Source organism: Salmo trutta, chromosome 20 (genome assembly GCF_901001165.1).
Source record: "Salmo trutta chromosome 20, fSalTru1.1, whole genome shotgun sequence".
NCBI classification, from domain to species: domain Eukaryota; kingdom Metazoa; phylum Chordata; class Actinopteri; order Salmoniformes; family Salmonidae; genus Salmo; species Salmo trutta.
In genome coordinates this window covers 40,461,575-40,477,236 of record NC_042976.1, presented here as the reverse complement: position 1 = coordinate 40,477,236, position 15,662 = coordinate 40,461,575, and the positions used below count along the sequence as shown (strand labels likewise).

The window sequence follows — 15,662 nt, the reverse complement described above, 5'->3', positions numbered from 1 at the left end:
CTCTAAACAGTTCCAGCGTCTCTTTTCCCCAATTACATTATTAGAGCAAGAAAGGCCTTTCACCACCTGCATGGTCATCTATCAATACCAATAACATATTGTAATTATTGAGCCAACAACCAAGACACAATTCACATTTAATTGTAGTAATTATAAATCATTACACAGTATTTTCTTATATTAAGTACAGTGGATGCATCATATTTCAAGAGCAGGGGGTATATGTGCACACGACAGCAGGGAGTGTAATGACTATCTATTATCTTATATTGCTTGTAGTTATACTTTTCAAGTATCTTATTTCATGAAGATTGGTCTAGGCATACTGTGTAACTAAAACTATAACGTATTGGAAATGTAAATAAGATACAAACCATGTCAACGCAGACTAATGAAACATGAGAAACCCCGCAAATGTGGACTTCCATCCAAAAATGGGTAGTTTCTAATCTAACAGAAACACACGTGCGCACACACACACAGTTATTTTGGCTTGACTGAAAACTATAGCCACATCATAATAATTGAAACTGCTTGATGTCAAAATGTTCAATTTTCTGCAGTCTGACTTGGGGCGGTTAAAAAAAAAACGATCAGGAGCGCAAAGCAGCCTAATCCTGTCGGTAGAGACAACAGACACTACGAGATGTCTGGGAGCTCTCCCTCCCTCCCTCCCTCCCTCCCTCCCTCCCTCCCTCCCTCCCTCCCTCCCTCTTTATCTCTATCTCTCTCCCTCCATCACTCTCACTCTCTCGCCCTGACAAAACAAGGAAACACATGCATCTATGGCACCATCTCCATTGCTATTCAAATCTTCTAGCATTGCATTTTCATGGCCGATGATTCTTTATTTTTTTTGAATTTGCACAAAGCTTCCTTTTTCCACACTTTATATGTATGCCCATAAAGTACTGCACACATTTTGACCTCTGTATCAAACGCTATACAGAAATGCTGAAGAAAAGCAATGAATCATCATCATTATGCAAATCCCCTACACATAACGCCACTTGTCCTGTTTTAACGGCCTGTGTAGACTACTGTAAGAATTCATTTGAGTGAAACTTGCATGGGGCCATCTAAGATTTTTTCCACAATTGCAATAGGGTATGTTATTAAATAGGACAATACTGTAAAGTAATCTAAATGAACTGCAGTACCAAGCGGGTCAAACTGTACCTGCAAGTTTATCACCAAAAAATGTGAACATCTAAAATATTTGAACATCGTTACTTTCGGGTACTTTTTTTTTTTACAATGTTAATTTCGGTACTTTTTTTTTACAATATTACTTTCGGTACTTCTGTCAAATGTGTCTCACGTCATATCAGGATTGAGAGGAGCGAGTCAGTCTAGTAATATGTCTGAATCTTCTCAACGGGGCAGTAGTAAGCTAGCCAGGCTACTTGTCTTCTCAAGGGGGCAGTAGTAAGCTAGTCAGGCTACTTGTCTTCTCAAGGGGGCAGTAGTAAGCTAGCCAGGCTACTTGTCTTCTCAAGGGGGCAGTAGTAAGCTAGCCAGGCTACTTGCGCTTGCTCATGCAGCTACAGTGCAAGCCACTTTTGAGGAGCAAGCGAGAGAAGAGAGAAAATGCAGACAACATGGCTTCTAATGAAAACATCATACCTCCACACCAGCAGCTTGTTGACAAAACTGGCTCCAGAAGTGAACTATGGGAATACTTTGCTTACAGAGCAGATGATGATAATAATAATAATAATAATAATTTTGGGGGTGCTTAATATTTGTCCTGTTACACAAAAATATGTAATGGAAATGTGTTTCTTGCATAGCCCAACTCCCCCTGAGACACTCGCATGGAGTGGGGTCATGGCCAGGATCACCATTGTCCAGCTTTCCTGAGGGGCGAGCCCACCAAAACAACTATGCAAAAGGTTTTACAAAGCAGTGCAGTGCAAGGGAGGTTTATTTTACCAAAACGACATAAAAACTATTTTACACATGACATTTGCATTGTATTGTTATTCTACTAGCAACTATATAATTATCTTCCCGTTTGTATGGGCTTGCTAACAGTAACCAGCCAGCCCTGCAGCCTTGGGCAGAGCATTGCACCCTGGGAGTTGTAGCATGCTGTGTAAGATCCATTGTAGAGACTATTGCAATACAGAAGCTTTAGAAATGAGCTTCAAATTGTTATTTTATGTCATTTTGGAACTAAACTCTGTTAAATGATATAGCTGTAATGAATAATAAATCATAGGTTTAATAAATGTAATTTGACCCAATATTATGGCCATAGATGAGCAAATTATGTATCAAATTAATTTTTAAACAGTTTAGATGTAATTGTACAATTATGTTGTATGCTCTATGTCTCAAATATGGTTTTGAATAAGGAACATTTAAGATATATTAAAGAAATGTAATATAGAATAGAATATATTATATTTGTTATTTTAGTAGTTCTACCAGTTATCTACATATTGTTCTACGTTTAAAAAATTAAGCCCAGTGGTTACTCTGTAACTTTAGCTAATACGCTTTCATTTTTTTGCCGTGGTATCGTTTCGATATCGAGTATCGTTTTGGTATTGAGTATTGTTTCCGTATCGAGTATTGTGATGCTAAACCTGGTATCGGTATCGAAGACAAAATTCTGGTATCATGACAACACTATGACCCTTGATTTAGTCTACATCATCATCATCAATATTCGGTCAGGCTGGCTGATATGCGCAGCAGAGAGAGGCAGAAAGACAAAGAGAAGTAAATCACAATCAGTCAAATAAATCGAGCTAGCTAACTGGTAGATTTACATCAATCATCAACATCAACGATCAGCTGATAGCCCACCCTCTTTTCCCAATGTCAATCATGTTTTTAGGAGTTACTGTAAGTAGCTTTCTTATAATTTGGGACAATGAGTGAGTGTGTTGTTGCTCAAATAAATATGGGGGGGGGGGGGGTCATTTTGAGCACCTTACCACTGAAAGGTCTGTGCACGGTCCTGAAGGGCAGAACCCAGCAAAAGCTTAAGTTTGTCCTCATATTAGGACCAATCTCTATAAAGCTAGTGTTTACGCTCAAAGTCACTGATCAGCCGATACTGTGTATTCTTCCTCTGTAGATGTCATGGGAAGATTTAAATGTTCACACACCAACTGAATCATGTTATAAATATATATGACAACACATTGTCAAACAGGCTACTCTATATTCCCAACAATTCTGTGCTGACATATACCAAATTGTTATCATTACGTAACATGCAGTGGCGACGCATCATTCAGGGCAGGTGGGGCTCTCTGCCCCACCTGATTTGCATGTTATTAATACGTGTCACATATAAGTTTGCAAACAATGTAAAAAATAAAATAATAATGAAGTTAATAAAGCCGCATACAAACATGGTGTCTTTTTTGCTTTCTTGAGTAAGGCAGCTCCAAAATTAAGGTGTTTCAGCCGAGCTCAGTGCTGTCTGTGGTGGTGGGTCAGTCAGCGGAAAATACGGAGAGTAGGGGTTGGTAATGTTCTCTAGTTGCGCCGTGATTGGCTCATTCTGTCACTCATGGGGACACTACGTCACCACAAAATCTACAGGTAGAGCTCAACCATTCAAGCCCCTTGGGTGCTGCCATATACTTAGTGCCCATCCAAGAATGCTCAAGGTCATTGGCCACAGATAAAATTACGTTAAATCACGTTATATCTACCGTAGCTTTGATTGGACTGATCATGTCAACATCATACTTTCAAATCCTTTTCAATCCTTGTCATATGAAGAGAAATTATAGATAAATTGTATCGGTGCTCATAGGCCATTGGACATAAACATTACACAACAAGTTGGAAATCACAAATTCAACAATGAATGCTAAGGCGCCACTGCAGCCCCGGGTTCGATCCCAGGCTGTGACCGGGAGACGCATGAGGTGGCGCACAATTGGCCCAGCGTTGTCCGGGTTAGGGGAGGGTTTGGCCGCCGGGATGTCTTTGTCTCATCGTGCTCTAGTCACTCCGGGCAACTGCAGCCAGTTCGACAGTGTTTCCTTTGACACATTGGTGCGGCTGGCTTCCAGGTTAAGCAAACAGTGTGTCAAGAAACAGTGCGGCTCTCGACCTCCGCCGAGTCTGTAGGGGAGTTGCAGCGATGAGACAAGATCATAACTACCAATTGAATATTACGAAAAAGGGGGTAACACCATGGGATAGAAAAGTTTGAATACGTTGGCCATGCTGTCAATCCAGAATGACTTCTGCCACATTCAAGACAACTGGGAACTCGGATAAAACTAGCTCCAACTGGGAAAAAACAGAAAATATTTTTACACGGTCATCCAACTCGGAATTTCAAGCCAAGGCCTCTTTCTAGAGCCCACAAGAAGGACCGCTGCGAAACCTTCCTGTTCAAGCCAACACAGCACAACAAGGTGAGTACAACAATGTATTGCATGCTGCTGCATAAATGATGTAATATGCCAGGGAGATATGTATACTGTATCTAAGAAAGTAATACTAAGTGTATGTTGTGTAGTAAGCTGTTAGTAGCCCATGTGTCTCACCCTAATCATTTGGTCCCTTTCTCCCTCATAATATGCCTACTGTTCTGACTTGGTGGTGCACAGGTAGCCTATAGCCTGTTTTAGGGAAATGGAATCATTGAATATTGTAAGAGCTTTCATTGTCTGCTTATATGTCCCCTTTATTTATCCTATGGTTCTGACTTGGTGTACAGAGGGAATACTGTAAGAATGGCCCATGTTCTGAATTCTGTCCCTGTACATTTAAAAAGTGCTGAACAAATCATTACATTGACTACGTCCATCCTAGCTCGATCATTAATGTCTTAATCGAAATTTCGGATTGTCTCTTATCCACTCGTCGTGAATTAATGCCATAGTTTACACATCTCAATTGTCAGTAGAAACCACATTTGTTTAAGCGAGTCAGCCATGTAAGCTTTGTTTTTTTAGAAGGCAGTAAATGAGGCTGAATGAATTGTTTCGCTGCCAGACAAGGCTCCGCTGATAGCCTCGTGTAGCAGTGGTAAGGATTCACTCCATGGTGCTGAAAAGAAAGCTCTGCAGTTGGGAGAGCTTTATGTAGGCCCTAACAGTTCGTGGGCACAGTTTGTCACCGTTATAGTGCAATTCATGTATTGTTTAGTGTTGTGTTTTGTTGTGTAGTGGCTTAGCCTGCATGCATCTAAAAACAAAATTGGGCAGTTTGCCCCACCAAAATGTTCATGCTAAAATCGCCACTGGTAACATGTATTAGTCAACTTTTCTAATGAACATTGAGACATTAGCGTCGCTGTCTGATTAAAGAAAACAGCTGCAAAGCTCTCTGTTAACAACGGCTACTAGAGGTGCTTCTCAGGAGAAACTTATCTGGGCTGACATCTGAACGACAGACAGTATAATAACAACATATTGATCTGTCATTTGTAAACAAACTCACCGGAGCTTAGAAGCATCAAACGTGCTGTTAGAGCGTACGAGGGCAGAGGAAGGTTCAATGTACCAAGTGCAAACACTACTTCTACTCTGAATTATCAAGGAAGGAATGTTAAAATGCATTGATTCCAAATGAATTCTTTGATAGTTTTAGTTTGCTTACATACGTACATAAATTTATATATATATATATATATATATATATATATATATATATTCTGATTTAGTTAAAAATCATGGGGTTGAGAGCGTTTCTGAGCTGTCAGAGATGCTCATTATACTATGACGCTTGAGGCCAAGAGACACGCAAGGCTACCTCTACAGCTAAATCCTCAGACATGCAAAACCAACAGCCCTCAACACAGAAACTGAGAACAATGCAATGTTCTTGTATGGAGAATAATACAATAAGGACAACGTACAGTAGGATACAACTCAATACTCAAATGGCCTGTTAGCTGAAGAATGATATAATGGTAGTTATTGTTTAAAATGTACTCTGCAGTGGTTTTGCAAGTCTCCTCCTAAGGGATCACTTACACACTTCAAAGGAGAGGAGCTGAGGAAGGCGACCTTGCTACACTAAGGCTCATTGACCAAAATCCACTCTCTCACCAACGCCCCCATACCCAGTCCCAAAAGTCCTATCCCCATAAGGATGTGTCCAATAAAGAGAGCTGTGAACTGGTGGAAAAATTAGGGGGAAGAACGCAAGCATTCTGGGTGCTTATCACATTTACCACCTAGCAGATATTTACTGCATTTCAGCGGTTTAATGGCATGACGAGCCAGTCACTTGATTCACAAACCAATAGGCCGGCCACGTTGGAAATGAACAGATTATCTTGTTCACTGGTCCCATTCACTACTGTGATTACTTCACACTTCCACCCACTAGACTTTACAGCAGCCTAAATAATGATCATCTGATTCGTGCTAATGCAACGTTGATGTAAAACATCTATCTGCGGTCTTGGCAGACCAACAAACTACTAATCTACTTGTGTTATTCAAACAATCCATTTTATTTATTTTTTTAAACAATATTTATATATCTAATCCCCAGTGCGTATACTCCGAGTCCTCAGTGTCCACGTAGTTCTATTTTGACAGGCATTTCAGCAGAGGATGTCTGAATTTCAGGACGTCTCCTCACTCTAGTGACAGACTGGGGTGTGTTATTTCTCTGCTAAGTGCTCCGCAAACACAACTCGGTTTTAAAGACTAAAGTAACGAGCCCTGGTCAGCAGCTCCCTTTCTCTCTGCGACACATCCCCATCCACACTGTGTAACACAACATTGCTAACTTCCCCCTTTTTTTTGTTCTTTTTGTTGTTGTTGTCTAAGCCCTATCTAATCCGGGGGAGGGGGTTCAACTAAGCTATATGGAATTGTTTTAAGAAGGTCATATCAAGGATCATTTTTCTATTTTATTTAGAATTTTAAGACCACTTGAAGTATCCAAACAAATATTTAAAAATGATTTGATAAGAATGTATTTTTGGTCTTACTGCTAGTAGCCCATACAAACGCATTGAATAACAGATTCACTACATGGAACAACAGATATTCCCTCCCAAAAATCAAAAGATATGGAAACATTTGTTGTTTTTTTTTACATTTATTTAACTCCTTATTTTCGGCACTAAACATCTCCATATATACTTCCATAATTATTTTCAACTGGTACCGGGTGACCTTCAGAGGAATCTTCTAGAGCAAAACAACCGACATGTACGTGTTCGTGAGTGTCTCATCTTTCCATAGAGGGGTCATCACAGTTTGTGAGCCAAACAGTTTGGACACTATAGACGATTTTGTGAGATGTCTCATGGTCTGACAAACACCGCTCTAGCTCTGTCACCTTTCACCGCAGATACGGAAGTGCAACATAGGCGGATGCGGTGGATTGAGACACATCCAATACAATTTTTTTTGTTGCCCTAGCTTGAACTAGGGATTTTTGTGTTATGCTAATTGGATTTCCAAGGGGCACGGACATCGACCTTAGGGGGTTTAAAGTGAACTCTGCTCTTATGTAAGGAAAAGGCATCCAATCAGTTTGATAATGCTGGAATAGATCCTATCTTCTATGATGGACAGAACAAATTAAATTTAGCTATGCCAACAATACAACTCAGCATGTTTCACTTGTAGGGGGAGTTACTGCTATCCAACTCATGCAGAAATGACAGAAAGTACATCAATCAAGAGGCCTTTGTACTGAAATTGATATAGACGGGCCAGTAATAAAGGTAACAATTGAATGGGTGTCTTTTATACAAAGGAAGTCAAGGCTATTGTTTTATTCAACGACCTCCTATCTATACGACAATTATGGGTTTAAATAGAAGACTAATTGAAAATATCTGATTAAACGTACCAAGAAAGGAACTTTGTCTGTCGCCACAACTAACTTCCCCTGAAGCATTCTACTGTATGGTCACAATCGACTGCCGGTCTGGAGGAAGGTCATTTCTCCAACACAGGCCAGACAAAAGGTGAAATGAGACAACTGAAGCAATCTTAGGTCAATATGAAATAGAACTTGCTCAGCTATACTGTAATAAAGTTACTGAAGTGAAGTAGGGAAGCTATAAAGGGAAACTTTTACAAGGAGAGCTCTGTCTGGGAGATTGGTTCGCCCACCGGCAAACACCGCCCAGTAAGTGCTCTGTGGCGAGGGGAGTACAGTTACAGTACCAACGAATCTGATTACTGTGTGTACCATGTGTCACTCAGTTCACTGTTGTTTTTTTACCTCCTATCATTGACGCCATTTTGTCTGTCAATCTGCCCTGGTGTTTATTGTGGATATAGTTAATTTCCTACAGCCGAGAAAATGTCATGGTTATTCAGGGGGTGGAGAGACAAATACAGTGACTAACAAAGCTAATCAGAAGTCTCATGGTGAAAACACATCATAGCCTCAGTAAAACGTGGCATTCTAATTGTGCTGGATGGTCCTCCTGATTAAGACACCTCTATTTATGCGCGCATGAGTTCTCACTGCCTGGATTCTGCTGTCATCCCAGTATTGGTTTTATTTATTTATTTAACCCTTATTTTACCATGTAAGTTGACTGAGAGCACATTGTCATTTACAGCAACGACCTGGGGAATAGTTACAGGGGAGAGGACGAATGAGCCAATTGCAAGCTGGGGATGATTAGGTGACTGTGATGGTATGAGGGCCAGATTGAGAATTTAGCCAGGACACCGGGGTTAACACCACTACTCTTACGATAAGTGACATGGGATCTTTGGTGACCACAGAGAGTCAGGACACCCGTTTAATGTCCCATCCGAAAGACAGCACCCTACACAGGGCAATGTCCCCAATCACTGCTCTGGGGCATTGAGGTATTTGTTTTTAGACCAGAGGAAAGATTGCCTCCTACTGGCCCTCCAACACCACTTCCAGCAGCAAGTCAGCAGTGGGATGCAGGATGGTATGTTGCTGGAAACAGAGACTAAATAAATAACTCTAAGCTATGTACAGTAATTGTGAAGAAAAAGTTGAGTTGAGCAAAGAAGGGGAGAAAAGAAGCAACTGACAAACATGCAGTGATAAGCAGTGTAAACACATTTGACTTTGATAGGCGCCCTATGTGGACTAAACATCCAATGCATAATGGGTACATCAGTGCTGTTCATCTTCATTGTCTTGTCATCGCTAGAACACTATCAATCTAAATTAATCAAGTGGCCAATCAAAACAAATTAGGGTGTTTTTGCCCAAAGCTCTCTAAGAAATCTCAAGTGAATCCAGAATCAAGAGTATTGCAGGCTTTTCAATATTATCTCAGACAATAAAAGTGACAAAAGTTAACCCATGGAAATGGTGTGATTTGGTATCTCTTACTTACTGTAGCACATTTACAATAGGCTTCACTAGTTTACATTGATCATTGGTCAGTTTAATGGCCATAAATGGAGGCCATTGGCAATAAACTGCTGATTGGGCTGCTGGTGGCGGCTGATTGTGTCTGATTGTTGTCCAGTGAGGCCCAGTGTCAACCAGTGTGGGCGGTGCTGATGACAGGGAGGGGGCGGCCCGCTAAGAGGACAGTGATTTGGAGGAAATGAGCTAAGAAGCTTCACTAGAATTAATTCCTTTACACATTGGGAAATGAGTGGTCTAAGTTAATATCTGACATGAGGGTTTGGAGCAATGGATCGGGGTGAAACTTTGATTCTAATCCCTGCGTTTGGACTTTAAACAGATATTGTAAAATAAATAACGGTCAACGATAATAATTGAGAGACGAAATGTTTCTTTCTTATTTCCGAGCTTTTTCAGTGCTATTTATCCTTAATCCATTAAATGTATTGTTTCCACAAAACAGAATGACCTTTTCTGATTACTACTTAAAGTGAAAGGCAAAATGCTACAAAGAACGAGGATATTCCATTAAGTAGACGCCGATGTATAGTTATTTATGCAGTTTAAATAACGATCGAATCAGTGTGCTGCATTTACATGTTCTGTCTTCTCCCAATTAAAGGCTAACTAATTAGACACAATTCTATTAATAACAAAATCCCAATCATCAATATACACAAACTACAGTTACCAATGTGAATTGGCTCTTTATATCGTTTGAACCTAAAAATAGCACAATAGCAGTATATGAAGAGCTTGGCATGGGCATGCTCTAAGGTGCAGGATCTCATCAGATCTGATGGATTTTTTTTCCACCGGCAGACAGTCACATCAGAAAACATACCTTGGTAATACAGTACATACACATGGCTCCTAGCCTGTGAGCCCGAGCCATCACGTGCGGTGCAATCATATTTTAAGAATGATCAAATGCAGACAAAGTTGTTCATGCGAAAGACGATGCTGTGCCATCTAATTAAGAAACACCAAGGCTTTGAACTGCTCTCCATCCCTCTCTGTCATGTCCATTTATGTTGGTTGCAACAGATGTCTGCTCATTAATGGTGATTCATACCAAACCATAAACAGCTCTAGCAGTTCACCTTAATGTAAATAAGTTACTTGCAAGAGTATTCACAATAGTGGAACAGTTCACTGCTGTTTGATTTGATTTGGCCACAAATAAATATAGTGATAGCAGAACTGAAGCTAGCTAGTTACTCTTTTTACAATGATTTTTTTTGTGAGAATGGTAGTGGGCATTTGAGGTTGTATGGGTGGAGCAATGATGGGGTTTCATGAGCAATTGTTTAAACTCTACGCTCCTACGTATTGCAGTCCTACATTAGTGTATTGTTAGTAGCGTTGCTTAGTAACTGAACAGTGATTTGCGGAAGGATCTTCGTGAAACCTTTGATAATCTTTCTTTCATGAAAATGTGGGTGGATGTGTTTTAATAAAGCAATAATTCCCTGGGGCCCGTGATACAGTATATTGTTCATGTAACTCAGTGTCTAACAACGCCCCCTAGCAATACGCATTTTCACGAGATACCATGGCCTCTCGGGCCTCATTGCTTTATCAAGAAGATTTATGTCCATTATCCCTAACCCAGCACTCACAGGGCAATAAACAGTCTTAAAAGCTTACCTTCTGTTGTTCAGAATGAAAGCTTGTTATGGAGAGAAAACACTGTTAGATCCTGATGACTAGCCTACAACAGGGCAATGTTTTACAGATCATATATTTCCCTCATAACACATTTCTGATATATTAATTCCATTTCATCTCGCTTGCAGGTAGTGTGCCTAATGTTTAGCAAATCTGCTTTTAGCTGGTAGGCCTACGAGTCCCTTTGATGAATAGTCAACATAAAGTCTCTAGAATATGTGAACGCTCTGCGCAGGGCTATCACGAGCTGTTCGTTGTGGGTACGCATGAAATAACAACAACCCACTAGGAGCATTCCAAGTTTCAAACACTTACGTCAAATACACGAGCAGATTCCACATGTGCAGCCTCTGGCCACTGAGGTCTGGAATCCACATCCCTTCTGACTCAATGACGTTGCATGTTCTATTTCCAGCGCTAGGGTTGAACTGAGGCTGCTGGGAGTGTAACACTGATCTCCCTGACCTCTGACCTAGAAAAGTTGCCTGAAGCCCTACACACAAAACCTTCGCTCGTTTGCAATTATTAGCAAAGGGCTTTCAAAAAGGAACACAATCTTCTACACATAGTATGCCTCTTTCATGCCAAATGATTTGCATCCTTTTTATTCATATCTTTGACTTTGTCAATGTATTCCACCACGGTTGTGGAGCTTGATGTTTTTTCTCTCTAGTCCAGGGTGGAGAGGGAGAAAGAGAGAGAAGGCAAAGAAGCAAGACTACTTTACTTTCAGCCCAAGTGTCTACGGACTGCATGTCTCCAGTCATCTGTCACTAGTTTACATACATACAATGACACTTCCCCTCTCTGTGGGAAACCATTGTCACCGAATGGCCGGCAGCTGAGGCAGACTGGGTGCTGGTCGCGTCTCCCTCAGGTACCTCTAGGGAGGAACATTAGGTCTGGGTGACAGACTGACAGGCACACACAGGCTGCCACCGTGCATGCCTCATCCCCTGTCCAAGCACTCACACCTCTTACATGAGACCACTGCCTCCCAAAGCAGAGCATATTTTGCATAAAGCAGTGACTTCGCTCTACATACATTTTGTCAGACACCCTAAAAAAATCCACCCCCCTAGCCTCCCATACTACATGAAACTTTGGGAATGAATAATGGAAACGACAGGGCTGGCTGAAGGCTCTGGGGATACGGTTGAAGATGCGGGAGAGCAGATGCAGTCAGGGTTTGGCATAGGGCTGAATCTACATGTGCCAAGTGTTCTGATAAAAATATAATAATTTTCAATTAATATTAATATGACGATATTTAGGCTATAAATGTTGCTTGTGTAAGAACCCCCCTTAGATGACGGATTCCTGTTTTATTACCTAATTTTAACACTATTTTTTATTTGTTACATTTAAATGTTAAATTTAAAGACGGTTAAAGGTTATACTCAGGCTTGACAATACAGACGGTAGTGAAGTAGTGTGAGATAGGACGTGAATAACATAACCTTGCCTAAAGAGTCAACTGGAGACCCCGGACTGGAAGCTAGCTTTTTGGTCTAGCACTATGTACTGATGACTTTTGGGTGCAAAGCACTGACAACTGGTCAGTTACAGTGATCAGCTGATTAGTCAACTAACCAGTCTCAATACCTGCCATGTTGCTCCTTTTGACTAAACACAGAATATGAACAATATCAGAATACATGAGGTCAGTATAATATATGTGACCCGTTTCAAAAAGCTAGGCATATGTCGTACGTTACTACTTCACAGGAGAGGCATTTTAATGTTATTTATTAACAAAAAAATTTGGCAGAAATACCTTCTGGAACATGTGAACTTTCATGTACCTTAATTACAAAATTGTATGCCATCTGTAAATAGGAATAAAATTGTTAAATTACGAGCCTAGTTGGTTTAGCCACGGAAAAATACACAAACCTAGCAGGAGCTAGCTATGATTGGCTGAGATAATGGATGGGCTGGACATGCCGAGAGATGAGGTCGGATTGGTCTGCCATGTAGCTCGCTTCTGTCTATAACATGAGCTGCTCAGTATGTGTGAATAAACCTTTCTACCATGGCTTTGATTGAAAGATATCTTAAAGAACTGAAAATGTTTTGCTTGCTGGACTACTTTCTGGATGATGATCGTACCATGTGGACTCTCTCTGATTCTGAAAATCAATCAGACAATGAGGAAATCCCTGTTTTAGGTAAAAACATTTTCATTAAAACAGACATTGTAGAGTTTCTGATGACAGTGGTGGGGAAGAAACGGTGTCGTTGTCACGGAAGAAGTTGACAGAGTTTTGAAATCAGTGGAATGCCCGGTGGAAGCAGAGAGATGATTGCCAAATGCGGAGATAAAACACCTGTCTCCGGATTACATCTTCAAACTAAGGGCAACCATGGCATCCATGACAGGGAGGGAGACCCTTTCCAGATATTATACAAATCTAATTTTGCCAGAAAGTAGTTTTCATTGCAAGTTAAAGTGTACTGTTAGCTAGCCAGCTAACAGTACGCTTTACCATTATCTGCCTGGCTCACTAGCTAATGTTACGTGTATGATCTGTGCAGTAATATTATTCGTATCTCAGAAAGTCATTTGCATTGCTAGTTATAGCTTAATGTTAGCTAGCTAGCTAACATTGAACCTAGTTTGTTAGCTTTAGCTACCAGCAGATTCATGCATGGTAGTATTGCTGCGTTCAAAACAACTGGGAACTCAAATCATGACATCAGTGATCTTCAGGTCGGAAAGTCGGAGCTCTAGAAAAAGGCCAGCGTTCCCGAGTTGGTATTACGAGTTGGATGACCGTTCAAATAGATTTTTCCCATTCGGAGCTAGTTTTTTTTTTTAGAGTTCCCAGTTGTTTTGAACGCACTGGAGTCGGTAGTCTGAGATTTGTTAGTTCCCAGTTGTTTTGAATGCGGCATTAGAGTTGGGATTATGGTTAATTGTTTAGCTAGCTAGCTACATGTCTTAACAAAAGACTCCACTATGCAAGTAACCATTTCACTGTACCGTTTACACCTTCTGTATCCTGTGCATGTGACAAATAAACTTAGATTTGATTTGATATAGTGTGTGTTTACCAGAGACGGTAATGTGAAGAACAACATGACCTGTACCAAAGTCAGATTAGGATATAGGCCAAGGACTAGATCAAGTGTATTTTTACTACTTTTTCTACTACTTCCACCACTTTTAGTCTTACAATCTTTGGTTGTTGACTATATTGTGAATCCTTAAAGAGAAGGGAGGGGTTAAGGTTTGAAAGGGTGTGAACCATGCTGAATGGGTGTAGACAAAGAAGAGCTCTCCAGTAGGTGTACAAAATATTCACGGGCCATTTTCTCAAAAGTGAGCTTCCAAGTTTATCAACTTTCAAAGCAGAATGACTTTCCCATTGTTCCTCAACTGCAGTGTATGATGTACCATTTTCTAGCTCTGACTCTCTCCTTTGATCCAATGTAAAAAACACAATTTAAAATGTTGCTAAATAGGACTGAATCCAGGTGGTGGGTCACATACGGACAACTACACACCAAAAGAGGGCATTAGTTTGTCCCCTAGTCTACTCAGAGTCCATACTTTCCTCCAGGCACCAATTTAACTAGAATAAAGGTCAGAACACAGAACATACTACAGATGGATAGACCGCCAATATAAGCTTTAGCTGACTTGATTCCCTTTACGAAAGAGAGAGAATTAAAACAATGTTTAAGGTTTCTCAGCAAAACGTTGATTGGGTATTTCCACCTCCCTCCCCCGAGCCCCGGAATCTAAGTGAACCAGAGAGCATGGAACAGTGCTCTGTAACAGCTATTTTAGACCACGCAAAGTCAACACTACTCCCTGAGGTGATTTCCCGATAATGAACACAAAATAAGTGTCAACCCTCATAAAGCTCCAGGATGATGCTGAACTCTTCATGAGGACTATTTTATTTCCAGGTTTAAATTAATCTAATTCCATGTGGACACTAAGAGGGGCTGTCAAATAGGCCACACACAAAACGAGCTTTTCCATGGCGATCTGTTTATAACAGACATGGGATGCTCTGCTAGTCTGTCTGGGAGACAAAGACCCCATACACCTGTTCAAATCTGATCAGAAACATTGGCTTTGTGTCTATCCACACCTAGTCCACACAATCTAACCATAGGACATTGTCAGGGTTAAAGATGTTATATTTCACAAGACATTTCAGTCTCAAAATGGGAAATTGTTAATTCTATACATATACAAGCAAATATCCCCGTGCAACAGTATTGTGTAGAAACTCAAATGAACTTTCTGGAAACATTCAAGCTAATTTGAAACCAAGCTGACTGTACTCTTGTGGCTAAAAATAGGCTAATCTTAAATGGATGAATAAGGTGGTTGGTAAGAGGGAGGTGGTTTGCAACATCTTAAAAAATAAAATCCATGTCCAGTCCTCTGGGGATGGTCATTATACTGTCCAGTAATATATTGCTGCTGTAGGACGACAAAATAAACAATATCAATCAACAAGCAAAAAGTAGGCAGCTTTTAATTTGCTCATGCAAAACTTTTCCTGCGCTTTTCTACCTACGAAAACAACGTGAGCAATAAACCACTTTGTTCGCTGTGCTCATCTTTTCATCTGCAAACACTCTATAACTTTCGACACAAGCATACATCTCCTAGTGCTTTATGGGATTGAACTTAGTCTAAAGTCTAATGGAAAAACAGGATG

At 40.5% G+C, this 15,662-nt stretch overlaps 1 protein-coding gene across 3 annotated transcripts in view; it reads right to left on the bottom strand.

Moving 5' to 3' along the window:
• The window catches only part of LOC115156061 (fidgetin-like), a 37,817-nt gene that overhangs the window by 8,265 nt on the left and 13,890 nt on the right, over positions 1 to 15,662 (bottom strand). Inside the window, exon 1 of one of the 3 annotated variants that reach the window (XM_029703291.1) lies at positions 10,957 to 11,065. The exons of the other annotated variants lie outside the window; for them this stretch is intronic. The gene's annotated coding sequence lies outside the window, so the exon portion shown is untranslated. Of the gene's footprint in view, positions 1 to 10,956; positions 11,066 to 15,662 lie in introns of those variants that run through there. 3 annotated transcript variants of the gene reach the window in all.